At 45.3% G+C, this 15,282-nt stretch overlaps 1 protein-coding gene and 1 pseudogene across 1 annotated transcript in view; one reads left to right on the forward strand and one right to left on the reverse strand.

The window, feature by feature from the left end:
• The window catches only part of AGPAT3 (1-acylglycerol-3-phosphate O-acyltransferase 3), a 112,528-nt gene that overhangs the window by 16,546 nt on the left and 80,700 nt on the right, over positions 1-15,282 (forward strand). The gene's annotated exons all lie outside the window — the stretch shown is intronic.
• On the reverse strand, positions 7,477-13,798 carry LOC102498781 (cytoskeleton-associated protein 2-like; annotated as a pseudogene).

Below are 15,282 nucleotides of genomic sequence, written 5' to 3' on the forward strand. Positions count from 1 at the left end.
GGGACTGGCTCAGTGGCCTCGTGGTTAAGGCAGCTGGATCCCACATGACTGGCCATGTGGTTTGAATTCCATACCTGGGAGCTTGAGAAACACCAGGTGCATGTGCATGCATGCCCACGGTCCTGTAAGGAGGGGGAAATGGAGGGCAAGGGGTTGTGGTGTGGCCATTCCCCATGGGGGGTGCTTTTCCCTCTCCCTGGCTTTTTGTCTCCCTCTAGCAAGTTCACACACACTCTAGCAAAATTTAAAAACATAAAACATACTGTAGGAGCTACCTAAGATTGACTATTTTAGTTTCATCCAGTTCCTTCTATGTGAAGAGTGGGAGTTTTGTAATGCAGCAGACTGATGCCTGTCACAAATAGGTGTCCATCTGTTTGTTGACACAAGCGTCTGCATGTCCACTATGTCTAATGCAGCCCTGTGTGCTGGGGACCCAGAGTAGACTGGAAACGCTCGCTTGTGGAACACTGTACGCCAGTGCGTGGCAGGAACTCCCAGGGCACTCTGAGTCCTTCGCATTGGAAGACCTGAAGCTTTCAAGAGCCTGAATGATGTGGAAGCCCAGAGCTTTAGTGTGGTTCTCAAAGAGGTGTACAGGGCGCGGTGGGAAGCTGCATCTGCTGTGCCAGTGGCACAGCTGTCAGGGCTTTTGGGTGAGTTTGGAGGTGTTCGGAACTAGCAGCTGTGTCGGGGCCTGCTTGCCATGAGCCCAGAGGGCCAGCCTAGTCTGCACACAGCTGCTCGCCCGCTGGACCTGAGTGTTATTCGGCTCCGGCCAGTGAGCCTAGGAAGGAAGCAGAGCTCACCAAGGAGAGGGCACCGTGTGGCGTGTGGGCAGACCACGGGCCGGGGATCTGTGGATTCCAGCTGTGATCTCATAACTAGGCTTTTGCTTCTCTAGGCCTTGGTGTCCCATCTACATGGGCACAAGGGCACAAGAATGTCTACTTTAGAGAGCGTAGGTCTCCCATGAGGAATGGGAGGTGGCAGGGTGGACCTGTGCTGGGAGGCCCGCCAGGAGCCTCCCGCTGTGGTTAGGAACCATCAGGCATGAGCAGCTGTGAGGCCGCCGGGCAGCCTTGGCGATGCGAAGGCTGTTGCCTGAGGATGGCAAGCATAGCCTCTGGTGGTACCTTAAATATCCCTCGTCACTCCCTCCCGCCTGGGGAGCAAATCCCATTATTGGTGTTTTTCAGATGAAGATGTTGCTAGGGTAAGCTCACAGAGCCACGGGGACAAGGCAGGCATTTGGTCCCCTCTGTGTGCCCAATGGGCAGGTGGATGTCCTGACCCTGAGCAGCCTGGTGCCTGTCAGGTGCCAGCCCTGCAGAAGCAGTAGCTGCCGCCCTGGGGTAGAGGGAGGGCCCAGCTGAATGAGAGTGTGCTCCTGTGGTTGGTGGAAGGCCCCCGTGTCCGAGTGCTTCTCGGGCTTCCCAGGGGCTGCTGCTCGGGCACATACTCAGGGACCTCCAAGAGGAATGACCTATCCCTTTGTGCCACGGCCCCTATGCCACCGAGTGCTGGAACGGATCAGATCCTCTCTCCTGCCAGGTTTGAGAGGTATCAGTTTTTCATACTTTCCTTACACATTTTAAGGTGGCTTTTTGTTTTGCTTTTGTTTTGTTTTGTTTTATTTTAGAGATAGATTCTTGCATGTGCTCACCAGAGAGACAGAGAGAGAAATCAGCCCCCAGGGGTTATGACCGTGCTGCGCTCCCTTCTTCATTCTCCTCTCAGGACTGTGGACAGGCATGCACATGCCCCCAACATGAATTTCAAGCCACCAGGTCTGGGACTCAAACTGTGGTTGGCTCTGTTGGAGTCCAGTGCCTTAACTACTGTGCCATCTGGTGGCCCCTAAAGTGGCTTAAAAGTTATCCTTAGAATGTCTGAGGTAATGGTGTGGGACTAGCAGCCCTCCAACGTGTTCATTTCATGGTCCTTCGAGAGCCTGGCTCCCAGACTCCCAGGCTGGCTGTGCTCTCCAGGGTCTAGTGGTTGTCTCTGTAGCAGAAGGGAGCAGTGTGGAGCAAGGGGTTCCCTCATTTTGGAGAGCGTTATCCACTGTCCATCAGAACATGCCAGAAAGTGAGTCCTGGGAGCCCAGGTCTCCCTGCACTGCAGAATGAGCCCTGGTGCCCGCACGTCCTGGCTCTCAGGATAGCCAGGGCTGGGCAACTCTGAGTGACCCAGGACACCCCCGAGGAGGTAGTGCTGGTTTGTGACTTGTTGGCTTTTCGTGGCTGAAGCAGGAAGCCAGCCCAGGGGCTGGGATCTCAGCATGTTGTGAGTTCTAGACTGAAGTGAGTCCAACGGACCATAATCCATACCCATCTTGGGGACTTTGGGTGCAGAGCCAAGTGGAGACCCCTCCCTCTCTGCTCCCCGCCTCTTTTGGAACACTCTGCCAGTGGCCACCTCTCTGTGCGGGCTGGTCCTGTGCCTCCATGTGACAGTGCCCTTGCTGCAGACACATCGCAGGTGCCCCTTGAGAGACACTGGCGACAGACTGCTCACAGCTGGGGTGGCCGTGTGCATGGCCGACAGTCTCAGGCTCTAATTCAGAGAGGCTGTCAGTTCAAGGGGTGATGGATGTGGAGGGAGCTCAGTCTCCTCTGAAAGCACAAGGAAGTGAGTGGGCTAGAATGTGGGAGGGAGCCCCGGGGTGCGGCTGTGCCGGTCACCGTGCTGTGTGGACGCTCGTCTGTGTGCTGGAGGACAAGGAGTTATCTTTGCACCCCAAAGAGGACGTGGAGGGTGCAAAGGGCTCAGACTTTGGCCGGCTGAGCTGTGTCTAGAGAGGCAAAAACCTGCCTGGTGAGCTCTTTTCCTAGGAGAAAATCAAATCTTACGGCAGTGTTCAGACCATTGCGGAGACTGTTGCAACCACTGCAGAGACTAAAGGTGGGGGCTGGCTGTGCCATCAGGTTACTGTTTTTCTTAATACTTAAATTCTAATTGTAAAAGTATATAGTATGTGCTCGTAAAACTCCAACACAGAGCCACATCTGACATGTAATACAACAGTGTTCTTTACTGTCCTAAGTCCCACTCTTCTTCCTGGAGGGAACGACCGTGAGTGGTTTATCCTTCCAGAGCTTCTAAAAATACGGGAAAAAACATACCTACTGGAGTTTCTAAAAATGTATCTCGGCGTCATAACGTACGTCTGTGCAGGTTGAATTTGACTTGTCTTGGAGGTTTTCTAGTCACACAGATCATCTGCCTCATTTAAAGTGACTGACCTCTTTGTGCATGTGCTGCAGAGCATGCATCTACATACATGCATGCACACACGAGTGCTTTATGAGGAATGTCTCTGTGACGTGTCAGAGCACAGTCACTTATTATTAGCTGATTGAAACCTGATGTGGGTTCAAGACTTGAAGGACGTCTGTGTGGGGAGCATTACAGAACTGTGTGTTTGCCTGTATCTTTTTTTTTTTTTTCTTTTGAGAGGTTTTTTTTTTTTTTTTTTTTTTTTTTGTTTTTTTTTTGTGAATATACATAATGGGAATATGATTTGACTCAGATTTTTTAAGTCCTGTAACAAAATTTATAGACTACCCACAATGTGCCAAATCTTATGCTAGACTTTTTTTGTTTTTGGTTTTTTTGTTTGTTTGTTTGAGGGTTTTTTTTTTTTTTTTTTTCACTATAGGGCGCATGCGCTCACCAGACAGACAGAGAGAGACATAGAGACAGAAAGTGAGAAATCACCCCCCAGGGGGGATGGTCACGCCGCAATCCCTTCTCCTCCATTCTCCTCCCGGGATCTTGGGCACGCACGCACACGCGCCCGGTGTGAGTTTTAAGCCACTGGGTCTGGGACGCGAACCGCGGTTGACTACGTGGGAGTCCAGCGACATAGCCATTACGCTAACTGCTGGTTCACCTGTTTGCCTGTATCTTGAAGAGCCATGCGGGCCAGAGGCTCCCTGTCCAGGTGAATGAGCCTGGACGCTGGCTCTTGTAGCTCTGCGGCCTCTGTAAGCCCAATCCAACCCAGATGTCTGCCCCAGAGAAGGTGGTCTCTGCCTCCTGCCTGGGGTGGCATTGCTTTCTATGTCTGTCTCTGGCTGTTGCTGTTTGTAGGGGTGACATAAGGGGTGACACACAGAGACTCTAGATGAGCAGTGCCTGGGCAGCACCTCCTTTTGCCCTGTGAAGCATCTGTTAGCTGGAGCATTCTTCACTGCATTCCTCCAGGTCTTCCTGTGTACCGTTGACAGGTCATGAGTGTTCACAGTGGCCTTAGGTATGAGGGCCGCAGGGACAGAACCTTCCTGGTGGGGCATGACCCGAAGGCCTCCGTGTCTGATGCTGTGGGTCTTTCTCATAGACGCTGCCTGCCTGGTGTCCCCCTCATTCTTGGTGAGGAGAGTTCATAAATGAAGGCTGAGTGGAGCTGTGGGTGCTGGCTTGGCTTTATATCAGAGGGGTTCTAGCAGTTTCCAGCCTGTAAATGCAGAACAGGATGACACCCAGCCATGTTGCCACGTGAAGTGTCATGCACGTGTGCCCACATCTCATTCTGAATGTAACCCAATTCTCTTCCTCGTCCCTCCCAAGTGAAGGTGACTTTCTCTCCAGGGAGGGCTCTGGCTGTTGGGTCACTCTGGGAAGGAGGTCAGGTGCCAGCGTGGGCACAGCCTCGCCAGACTCCCTGCCTGAGGAGCTTTGCAGCCTTCCATGGAGACAGTCATAGCATCTGCGAGGATGAGTGTGATCTTGCTCTCTACCCTGCACCCCACTCGATTCTCCGCTCCTCCTGTCCCAGCGTGCAGTGACACTCTGAGTAGGAGCCTCCTAGTGGGTGTCCTTACACAGCTCGGAATGGCCTTGACTTCAGTTTCTGCTTTTCCTGAAACCAGTGAAATGTCCTGTTATTTTCTTCCTTTCATCCCTTTGTCAATAGTTACATTAATTGATTTTCTGTAGTAAACCATTCCTGTGCCCTGGGATAAACCCACAGTTTATCAGTGATCACAGTGTCTTGGTTTGTTTTTGTAAATGCATGGCTGGGGTCAGTTTGCTGATACACATTTACACTGGCCCTGCACAATAATTTTTTCCCCCATAGGACTCGAGCACTTGCTGAAAAGAGACAGAGAGAGAAAGAGGGGGGTAAGTGAGAAGTCACCCACAGAATGAAGGGTCATGCTGCAGTCCCTTCTCCTCTATTCTCCTCTTGGGATTCTGGGCATACGTGCACACATGCTGGCATGATTTTAAGGCCATCAGGTCAGGGACTTGATCCATGGAGTCGGGTCATGTGGGATCTCTCACCTTAACTACCATGTCACCTGCTTGGCCCCTCAGTAATTTTCTGAAGAGATCAAAAGCTTGAGAATCACAGCTGTTTACCTGTGAATTTAAATGCCAAAGCTTCCTTAAAAATATTAGCAAGTAGAGTCTAATAGCTCACTAAAAAATCAGTATATGATGGCCGAGTGGGGTGTGCTCCATGAATGCAAGGATAGGGTGCTGTGAGGAAATCTACCAACAAAATCATGATTTTTTTTTTTTTAACAAGAATGCAAGGGCTGGTCTTATATGCAGTGGTTAAGCCTTGTAGACCAGGAGCCTGATCCCACATGTCTAAATATAATTTGAATCCCAGACCCAGTTCTTGAAAAACAGGCATTTATACACAAGCCCAGAATTTAGACAATGTGGAGAAATGGAAGAGAAGGGATTGTGGCATGACCATGCCTCATTGGGGGTGCCATCTCTTAATGAGCATACATGCCCTCTGGCAATTACAGAAAACAAATGCTAAACAGGTAATTTAACAAAATTCACCCAACTCTCTGATGAAAACAATCAATAAAGTAGGAGTTGATTTAAAATACAGTATCCAGGGCCAGCCAGTGGCATGGTGGTTAAGGTGGCTGGATCCCACAGGGCCAACTGTATGGTTTAAGTCCCAAATCTGGCAGCTTAAAAAACACACCAGGCAGGTGTGCATGCCCAAAATCCCAAAAGGAGAAGGGAGAAGAAGGGGTTGTAGCACAGCTGTGCCTCCCAGAGGTGCCTTCTCACTTTCCCTCTGTCTCTTTCTGGTGACAGTATGTACCCAATAGTGAAAAAAGAGAGAGAAAAAAATAAAAATGATTGAGGACCTGGGAAAGCTTTGGTTTTTTGTTGTTGGTGGTGGTTGTCTGTTTTGCTTTGTTTTGTTTTAGGTATAGCAAAGCAGGGAGTTTATTAAAGGAGAGGGAAGGAAAAATAGAGTCCCTAACTAAAGGACCGGGTCCCAGAAAATGGGTTGCCCGGACTTTAGTTTTTGTGAGTTATATCTCGAAGTTCTCCCCTGAGGGTGAGTCCCCTCATCTCCCGTGGGCATTTGGCACATCAGGGAGGCTTGAGATGGGCACGGCTGGGAGGGGGGACTTGCACTTGGCATCTAGTGGGCAAAGGCCGGGATGCTGGTACACATCCTACGGGCACAGGACAACCCCCAATGGAGACTGACTGAAATGTCAGCAGTGCCACGGCGAGAAACCCCACTATGGATACACACTTTAGGAATCAATACTGGAACACTTACTTGTTTTAGGAAAGAAAAAAGATTTAATGGTTTTTGTTTTAGATAATACTTAAATACTAAGACAGTCAAAACACATTGACCAGGTTTTTCTATACATTCTATTTACATGACTGATTTTACCTTTCTAAGAGCAGTTGCCCAGGAGGGAAAAAAGCAACCTATAATAGTTTCTGGGTCCCATACTGCCTTCTCAAGCCGCTGTCCCCTAGCAGCGTAATGAACCAAAGAAGCAGGTTTCTTCTCATTTCCACATCTAATGTTTTAACTTGAAGCATTTCTGAATAGGAAGTGTGTTTGGATAGATGGCCACCCCAATTCAGGATTGTATTTCATCCCAGGAGACCTGGCAACAGATTGGGTTAAGAACTACCACTTATCTACAAGAATACTATGATGAAGTCACAGATCCACATAACTTGTGTAAACGCCTCTGTAAAATGAAGAGACTTTTCCAGGCCATCTGCCATGTCCCATCCAGCCTGGCAAACTGGTTTCAAAGCTCAGATCTTCCACAGCATAAGGACTTGTCCTCTCTGCAATGGTAGATGCAGATAAAAAGGTCTATCATATTATGGGACCAGCTTTCAGATGCAAACAAATGCACAAACAAAAAATAAACAACAGCAACAAAAAAAAAACAGTAAAAAAAACCAAAAAACAAAACTCCCCACAAAACTATGCTGAGATTAAAGTAGATTAATAAACTGTAATACTGTAAATTTTTTTTAACCATACTTATGGAATACATCTTGAATAGTTTGCAATTTATATGCTGTAAAACTATGGCAATCTATAGTCTTAAACACAGAAACCAAAAACTTTCCAGGAGGATATAAAGTTTGAGAATAAATCCAGGGAATTAGTTTCTAAGCCCTGAGACCATAATCTACATCCATGATAACTCACCATGATACATATTTTTTGAGGTTTTCTGCACAAGGGCATTTCTTGTCTCACAGAGGCTCTGAAACCTTTTTTTTTTTTTAAAAGAAGCATCAAGAAATTATGATTCAAGGATTTGAAACCTTAATGTTACAGGCAAAGCCTCATTTTTACAAAATATGAAACTGTTTCTTCTGCTTCTAATATCTCATCAAGAGCTGCCACCATTAAATCCTGTTCTGCATTTCCGGGTAACAGAACACTACCCACTCCATCCTTGCTGAATGTCGCACAGGAGTGATGAGCTTCGTGTCTTGCACTTCTGCGTTGCGCTTAAGCTTGAGATTGAGGTGATCCATAATTTGATACCAGGATAATTCTGTGGTTTTCACTTGGTTATCTGGGGTACCGCTACAATCCGTTCCCTCTCCTTTGGAGAAAGACAAGGCTTTTCGGATTCCATCTTCATGACCAGCTCTTCTCCTGATGTTATATTAGTTTCAGCAACTAAATGGTCAGAGGTAATTTCTTCCTCGTTTTTGTTGAAGTCTTGCAAAAAAAATTTTTTTGAGAGGTTTTTACTATGAGGCACTTGCACTTGCCAGAAGGGCAGAGACAGAGAGACAGAAAATGAGAAATCACCCTCCAGGGGGTGGCCACACTGCAATCCCTTCTCCTCCATTCTCCTCTTGGGATCTTGGGCATGCATGCACACGCGCCCAGCGTAAATTTAAGCCACCAGGTCCGGGACTCAAACTGTGGTTGACTACATGGGAGTTCAGCAACATAGCCATTACGCTAACTGCTGGTCCCAGTCTTGCAAAATATTAAGAACAACTCCTTGCAACTCTTGTATTGGTGTTGTTCCATTTTTAATGGCTTCTTCAGATAGTCCAATAACATCAAAGCTGCTTTTATGTGCCAACAACTTGGCTTTGCAGATCCAGAATTCAGCAAACTTTTCAGCCTCAGGAATGCTGGATATGGTAAATATTTCATTAGAAGGTACACCCCCTTCAGTGAGCTGCAGACATTCGCTCAGAGTGTTGTTAATTTTATTGGACAGTTCAAGTTGGGCTTTCTTTTCCTCTTTTTTTGGGTGCTCTTACAGAATGAAATACTCATGTCCTCTATTATTTTTCTTTTTGTTTTAAGTTCTATAGGAGGCCATTTATAGATTTTTTTTTCCCCTTAGATTTCTGCCATTCTTCTAGTTGTTTCCTTCGATCTTCTGCTGTTGGCTTCTTTTTCATATCTGGATTAGTTTGAGTCTCATTTAAGACTCCTTTCCTATTTATGGTTGTGTGACCAGCTTGCATTTTGGAGCTGTCTTATTCAGAAAATGATTCTGATGAAGAGTCTTTTTCAGCTTGGAGTTCAAAGTCTGTGCTTTTTGTTGAAAGTCCTATTTATTACCATTGGTTCCATCCGCTCTAATGCTTGGGATGCTTGGAATGACTGAATTAAAGCTGCCAATTGTCAGATGATACCTCTGGTTTGACTCTGAAGTGCACACCATGTTGGAGGTCTAAAACAAGGTTTAGTGGACTTCTGATTTTGCTTTACATTTGGATGTTTGATATAACACTCACTCTGAAGCAAACTGGGGCAAATCCTGGGCTTAGAAGGTTTTACTTTCTGTTCATTAACAGGGTATGACTTAGTTTCTTCAGGTCCTTCCTAGTTACTCTTACTCACCTTTGTATCCTTTACGTCCTTGAGCACTGGTTTCCTTGATGCTTGAGTCCTACTAAAGGTCTGAATAAGGCGAGAGGGAACTGTCCTTGGGGGCTTTTCTCCTGGTCTTGTAAGACCTGCTCCTTTAGATAGTAGCTGTGACTTTATTGGTAGAGTTCTGATTTGTGTTTCTCCAATAAGTTGCTTATTAACTCTCGTTAAGAACAGCACTGTTTGGGACCAGCAGTTAGCGTAATGGCTATGTCGCTGGACTCCCATGTAGTCGACCGCGGTTCGTGTTCCAGACCTGGTGGCTTAAACTCACGCCGGGCGTGTGTGCGTGCATGCCCAAGATCCTGAGAGGAGAATGGAAGAGAAGGGATTGTGGCGTGGCCATCCCACCTGGGGGCTGATTTCTTGCTTTCTGTCTCTATGTCTCTGTCTGTCTAGCGAGCACATGCACCCCATAGCGAAAATTTGGGGCTACCGAGGCAATGCACCCCAAAGCGAAAAACCCCCCCAAAAAAAAAAAAAAGAACAGCACTATTCACTGAACTTTTGCCCATGTCTTGTTTAGGAGCCACACTGCCCTTCACTGGATTATAAGAATTAGCCTTTGTCTTAGTTATGGCACATGTTCAGGACCTGGCCTCCTCTCAGGTTCTGATAAGGTTTGGGGCAAGTTCACTTTGGGAAAATGGAATCACAACAAAAGATAAAGCACATGAGATTGAACTGGTGAAATAGAATTTTATGACTTTTGACTAAAACATTGCTGATTTTTTCCTAGGCTTTGTTGTCCAGTTTTAAGGATTTTTGTCTTGTCTTGAGCTGCCGATAGGTTGATGTACCTACTATTTGAACAGAATCCCAACCCATTTCCTGGCTTTAAGTTTTAAGCATATTTCCTTAGCATTTCCTTGATTTATTAAAATTAAATCTGCATTTCTTGAAATTAAAAAATATAGTAAAAAATACATATTTAATGACCGTAGTAAACTATATAGCATCAGCTAGGTGCTACCTTGTAGTATACTCATTCTACTCAGTTTCATGCCTCAAGTCAGACATGTATTCATAGATATGTATATATCAGCAGAGCTCACTATTGAAGGTAGTTAGATTATTTAAGAAATTTTGTGAATCAATAAAATGTTGGGGGGAAAAGGAATGTAAAATAACTATGGACACCTGAGATAGAGTGGGAGGAGAATGGGAAATGGCAGAGGGTAAGAAATAAGGGGAAAAATATATATACATATATACATATACATGAAACTAGGAATGGAAAATTATTGATAATAACATGTATGATTATGCTACTATGCAGCATATTCTGGATGGGAAATCACATTTTGTATGCTATGACAATGTTCAGTGAATGAATGTAAATTAATTAATTAAAAAATAAAATAATAAAAATAATAATAATAAATGAAAAAAAAAGCTATCTGAAGTTTGGTTTTCAGTGCAGGTACTGTCCGCACAGTCTGTACATTTAGCATTCCTTGACTGTTACTTGCTGCATTATAGGTTTCAATTCCTGCATGTTGCGTGACCCCACAGGTTTTCCTGATAGTTCTGCAGTAGATGATCCACCTTCATCCTGCTCATGGGCTGGACGGCTTACCGTTCGGGTCAAAGAAACCCGTCCTGAAGTCAGTCCTTTTCCCACGAGTTTTGGTGGCTCCAGCTTTGGCTTCTGTGATATTGGCTGTTCTGGGCTGGAGCTGGATGCTGATGGGCCTTGTGGTTTTGACAGACAAGACAACATGGTGGGTAACAGCCTTTTGGGGTCTAATAGATTTAGGAGGTGGTGGACTCAGGCAGCTATTCTTGGCTTTTAGATAAGGCTTGGTGTTTTGGTTCTTCAGTTTTCCCTAGACTTCAAGGTACTCCTGGAGTTTTTCCTGCTATTCCTCTGTGGTGGCGGTGGTGGCAAACCCGGGTTGCACTGTGACTCCTAAATGACAGTTTTTCTTCCACATAAGTAATAATTCTTTTAAAAGAGGCAGCATAAAACCAACACGTGTTAACATAAGTAACTTTGTGTTTTTAGCAAGAAAAACTCTGTTTTCTGAAATGAGTAAGGGCAGTGGCATGATTTCTATTTTTCTGTCTCTCAGATGTTGACCTGATAGCTGACATTGCTGTTTCTGTATTCAGTCCGTCACGCTGTGTTGTTTGAGCTGAGATGTATAAAGAAAATTACTCTGTGCACAAATATAGACTGGAAAGCAGATCTCTCAAAACCCAAAGGTTTGGGGGCCTGGGGGGGTCCTCACTCCTCAATATGGGAACCAGTGGTTTAGTCAGGTTTTCTCCCCCCATTCCTTCTGCGTGTTTTTTCATGGCGAAGTTAATGTCACACTCGCTTCATTAAGGACATTTGGCAGGGGGCAGCTGGCGTGGAAGTTAAGGCACTTGACTCTGTAATGGCCTAATGTGGTTCAAGTCCTGGACCTGACAGCCTGAAAATTATGCCAGATGTATGTGCATGCCCCAAATCCCAGGAGGAGTATGGAGGAGAAGGGATTGTGGTATGGCCATCCCTCTGGGGGGTGTGATTTATCACTTTCCCTCTTGCTGTCTCTCTCTGTTTCTCTCTGGTGAGTGTACACACCCTACAGCAAAACCTTCTTTTTTTTTTAAAAAAAAAAAAAAGAAAAAAGAAGGTATTTGGGCCTCAACTGTGGTGGCGTGTGTGCTCTGTGCTCCTCAGTCTGGGACCACCTGGGAGGCCTGTGTTGGATTCACTGTCTATTCTAAAGGCCTGGCCTGGTGGTGGCTCGCCTGCAGTCCCAGGGACTTGTGGAGGCCAAGGCGAGAGGATCACGAGCTGTGGGCTGGCCTGGGCAGCATAGTGAGACCCTGTCTTAAAAAAAAGGCATTTGAAAGTTTTCATCTTTCTCTGTGCTCTGGAAAAGTCTAAATAGTATTAAAATAGTCTATTATATAATTGGTAGAATTGTCTTATGGGGACCAGCAGGTGATGTTGTGGTTGGGGCGTGGGACACTCCCACATGGCCGACCACAGTTCGAGCCCCAGACCTGGTGGCCGGTTTTCTCACTTTCCTTCTCTCTCTCTCTCTGTGTCTCTTTCTGGTCAAATTAAAATAAATGAATGAATAAATAAATAATTATAAAAATAATTGTCTTATGAAATCATTTGCTTTGGTTAAATGTGAAATTAATATGAAAGTAGTTGTGAAAACTTAAAAAAAAGTATAGACTTTCTGTCTTCTGTGATTACATCTTATGATTTCTTTTTCTTAGGAAATTATCCTTTTCATCTAGGTTTCATATAAGTTTATAGTTTATTTGCAAAGAAATATGTAATTGTTTTCATGATTTGTAAAGATTGCATTTTCTTTGATAACTATTCTCTCTTCTAATATATTTCATCTCCTTTTTCTTGATTAGTTGTTTTTTACTGGTATGGGTAGCTTGCTTTTTTTCAAAAATTATCTTTTAATTTAGCTATTCATTAAGATATTAAAATTTTTTTGCTTTTATTTGTATTACTTTCTTCAGTGACTTTGTAACTTTCTCTCTCTCTCTCTCTCTCTCTTTTTTTTTTTTCTTAGTTTTAGCTAGAGAGTGTATATGCTACACAGAGTGAGAGGAAAAGTAAGAAATCAGCCCTAGGGAGATGGCCACAACACAATCCATTTTTCTTTCTTTCTATTTATTTATTTATTGGAGAGGTTTTTGCTATAGGGTGCGTGCACTCGCCAGACAGAGAGAGACAGAGAGATAGAAAGCAAGAAATCACCCCCCAGGAGGGATGGCCACGCCTCAATCCCTTCTCCTCCATTCTCCTCTTGGGATCTTGGGCATGCATGCACATGCGCCCAGCGTGAGTTTTAAGCCACCAGGTCTGGGACATGAACCGCAGTCAACTACATGGGAGTCCAGCGACATAGCCATTATGCTAACTGCTAGTCCCATCACAATCCATTTTTCTCTCAGGATCTTGGGCATGCACACATATGCGCCTGGTGTGGTTTTCTTTTTCTTCCTGCCTTCCTTTCTTCCTTTGTGTCCCTCCCTCCCTCTCTCTCTCTCTCTCTCTCTTTCTTTCTTTCTGTTTATGCCGTAGGGTCTGTGCAATCGCTGAACACAGAGACAGTGAACAGGAAAGTGAGAAATCATCCCCGAGGGAGATGGTTACATCACAGTCCCTTCAACCATTTCCTCCAAGGATTTTGCTCATGCACACACATGTCCAACATGATTTTTAAGCCACTAGGTCCAGGACTCGAAACCACAATTGGTCATGTCGGAGTCTAGCACCTTAACCTCCATGTCACCTGCTGGCCCCTAACTTTCTCACTTTTTGAATTGGAGACTTACTTCTCGTTGATTACTGTTTTCTGAAACTTTTTTATTTTTGATTTTGGTTTCCTTGTTGAGAGAGACATGAGAGCAACCTATTTAAGGTAAAAGGACTTTTCTGTTTCCTGATTTTGTTACTAATTTTTAGGGAATGTTGTTTATATTTTATTCTTTAGAATTTGTTACATATTTCTTTGTTGCTTTCTCCATGGACACTATTCATGAGTCTTTCCATGGACAATTAAAACCAAAAAGAAAGGTGTATTCTCTGTTACCAAACAGAATTGTGTATCGATCCTTGAGCTTACTTCATTATTTTCGCTGTCAATGACTTGGATTGCCTTACATGCTTACCTCGACTGCTTGTTCTTGTGTGGATTGTGAGACATATATTGGTATCTCCTTTTTTTTTTTTTAGCATTTTTTAATGTATTTCTATGGCATTCATAGTAATTTCTTCTTTACGAAAATTGCTGTTGGATTATCTGGTACATCGATAGTGAATTGTTACATCCGATCTATGAATTTTTGTCTCTTGTTTGTAAGTATTCCTGATTTCTCTGACTTGTTCCTTTTGGCCTGATAATCTACAGTGTAAATTCAAGGTTTTGAACCTGTTTTTCTTGTTTTTGCATTTCCCACTCTGGATTCCTTCACTCAGTCATTTCCAAGCCAGCGTCATACATAATCTTCCTTCTGTGAGACTTGAACCTGTCACTGCTGGCCACAGGATTGATGTGGCTTGGCCAGTGCTGTTGCCGTTTTGTGTGTTTCTGGGAATGGCGGATGAAATATGCGCACAGACTCGCCTTCTTCCCATGTGTGCTGCCTGTGGCCTTTCTGGGCTTTTGTTTCATTCCATCCTGGGTTTGGTATTGCTGACCTGATAACTGGGAAAATTTGGTTTTATTTCAGTGGTTACCTGGGATGAATACCTGTATATAAGGCTCTAATCCCTTCCGTTTTGGGATAATGGCTATGGTTTCTTTCCTGGGAATGACAGCGAAATTTCAGGTGGCCCTCCCCTCACCCCACCTTGCCAGATCCCAGCTGTCAGCCAGTGTAGCTGGGCCTGGTTCTATAGCCAGGTGAGCCTCAGCTTCTCTTGCCACCCACCTACTCTGCCTGCCCCCGACTCTTCTGTTCTCTGTGCTGCCTGGGGGCATTCTGCTCCACTCCTCTCCTATATCCTGTCCCCTCAGCCCCGAAGCTTAGTCATCTTTCTTGGTCACCCCCATCTAGTGGACCCATCCCAGGGGTGCACAGGTCCCTACAGTTTGTTTCCCAGTGAATTCAGCACTTCTCTCCTGACCTCTGCCTTCAAGTCTGCTTCTTTAATGGCCTTGCAGTGGCCCCCTGAGCTGGGTACTGTCTGTGGTCCAGGCGACCCCTGGGCTTCTGGGAGGACTGCTGCCTTTTCCATCCTCTGCCTTCTCTGTGTGGGTGACGTGCATCTTTGCCTCTTTTAGTTTCCTCCTTTCTGCGACAGGGTATTAGCTTTGTCTGTCTCGTAAATGGAGCAGATAGCTGGGTGTTTAAAATGCTGTTTCTACTTCCTGTGATCCCCAATGTGTTTGGACTTCCTCCTTGGTCGTCATCATCTTCATCATAAGGCACTCTTTACCCCTGTCCCCTGCCTTCTCTTGCGGTGGTGAAGGTTCCTGTTTTTGTTTTCAGAAGCTGTATATTCTGCCAACCTAGTTCTGTTCTTATGGCATTAGGATGCATGGTTGACGTGGTGGAAGTTCCTCGGGGCTCTCATTTTCTCCCACTTGGTAGAAAGACCTTGGAACCCGGACTTTGCTGCCACAGTGTTTCCTAACTGGCGT

The sequence above is a fragment of the Tupaia chinensis genome, unplaced genomic scaffold (genome assembly GCF_000334495.1).
Source record: "Tupaia chinensis unplaced genomic scaffold, TupChi_1.0 Scaffold147038_1, whole genome shotgun sequence".
Taxonomy (NCBI): Eukaryota; Metazoa; Chordata; class Mammalia; order Scandentia; family Tupaiidae; genus Tupaia; species Tupaia belangeri.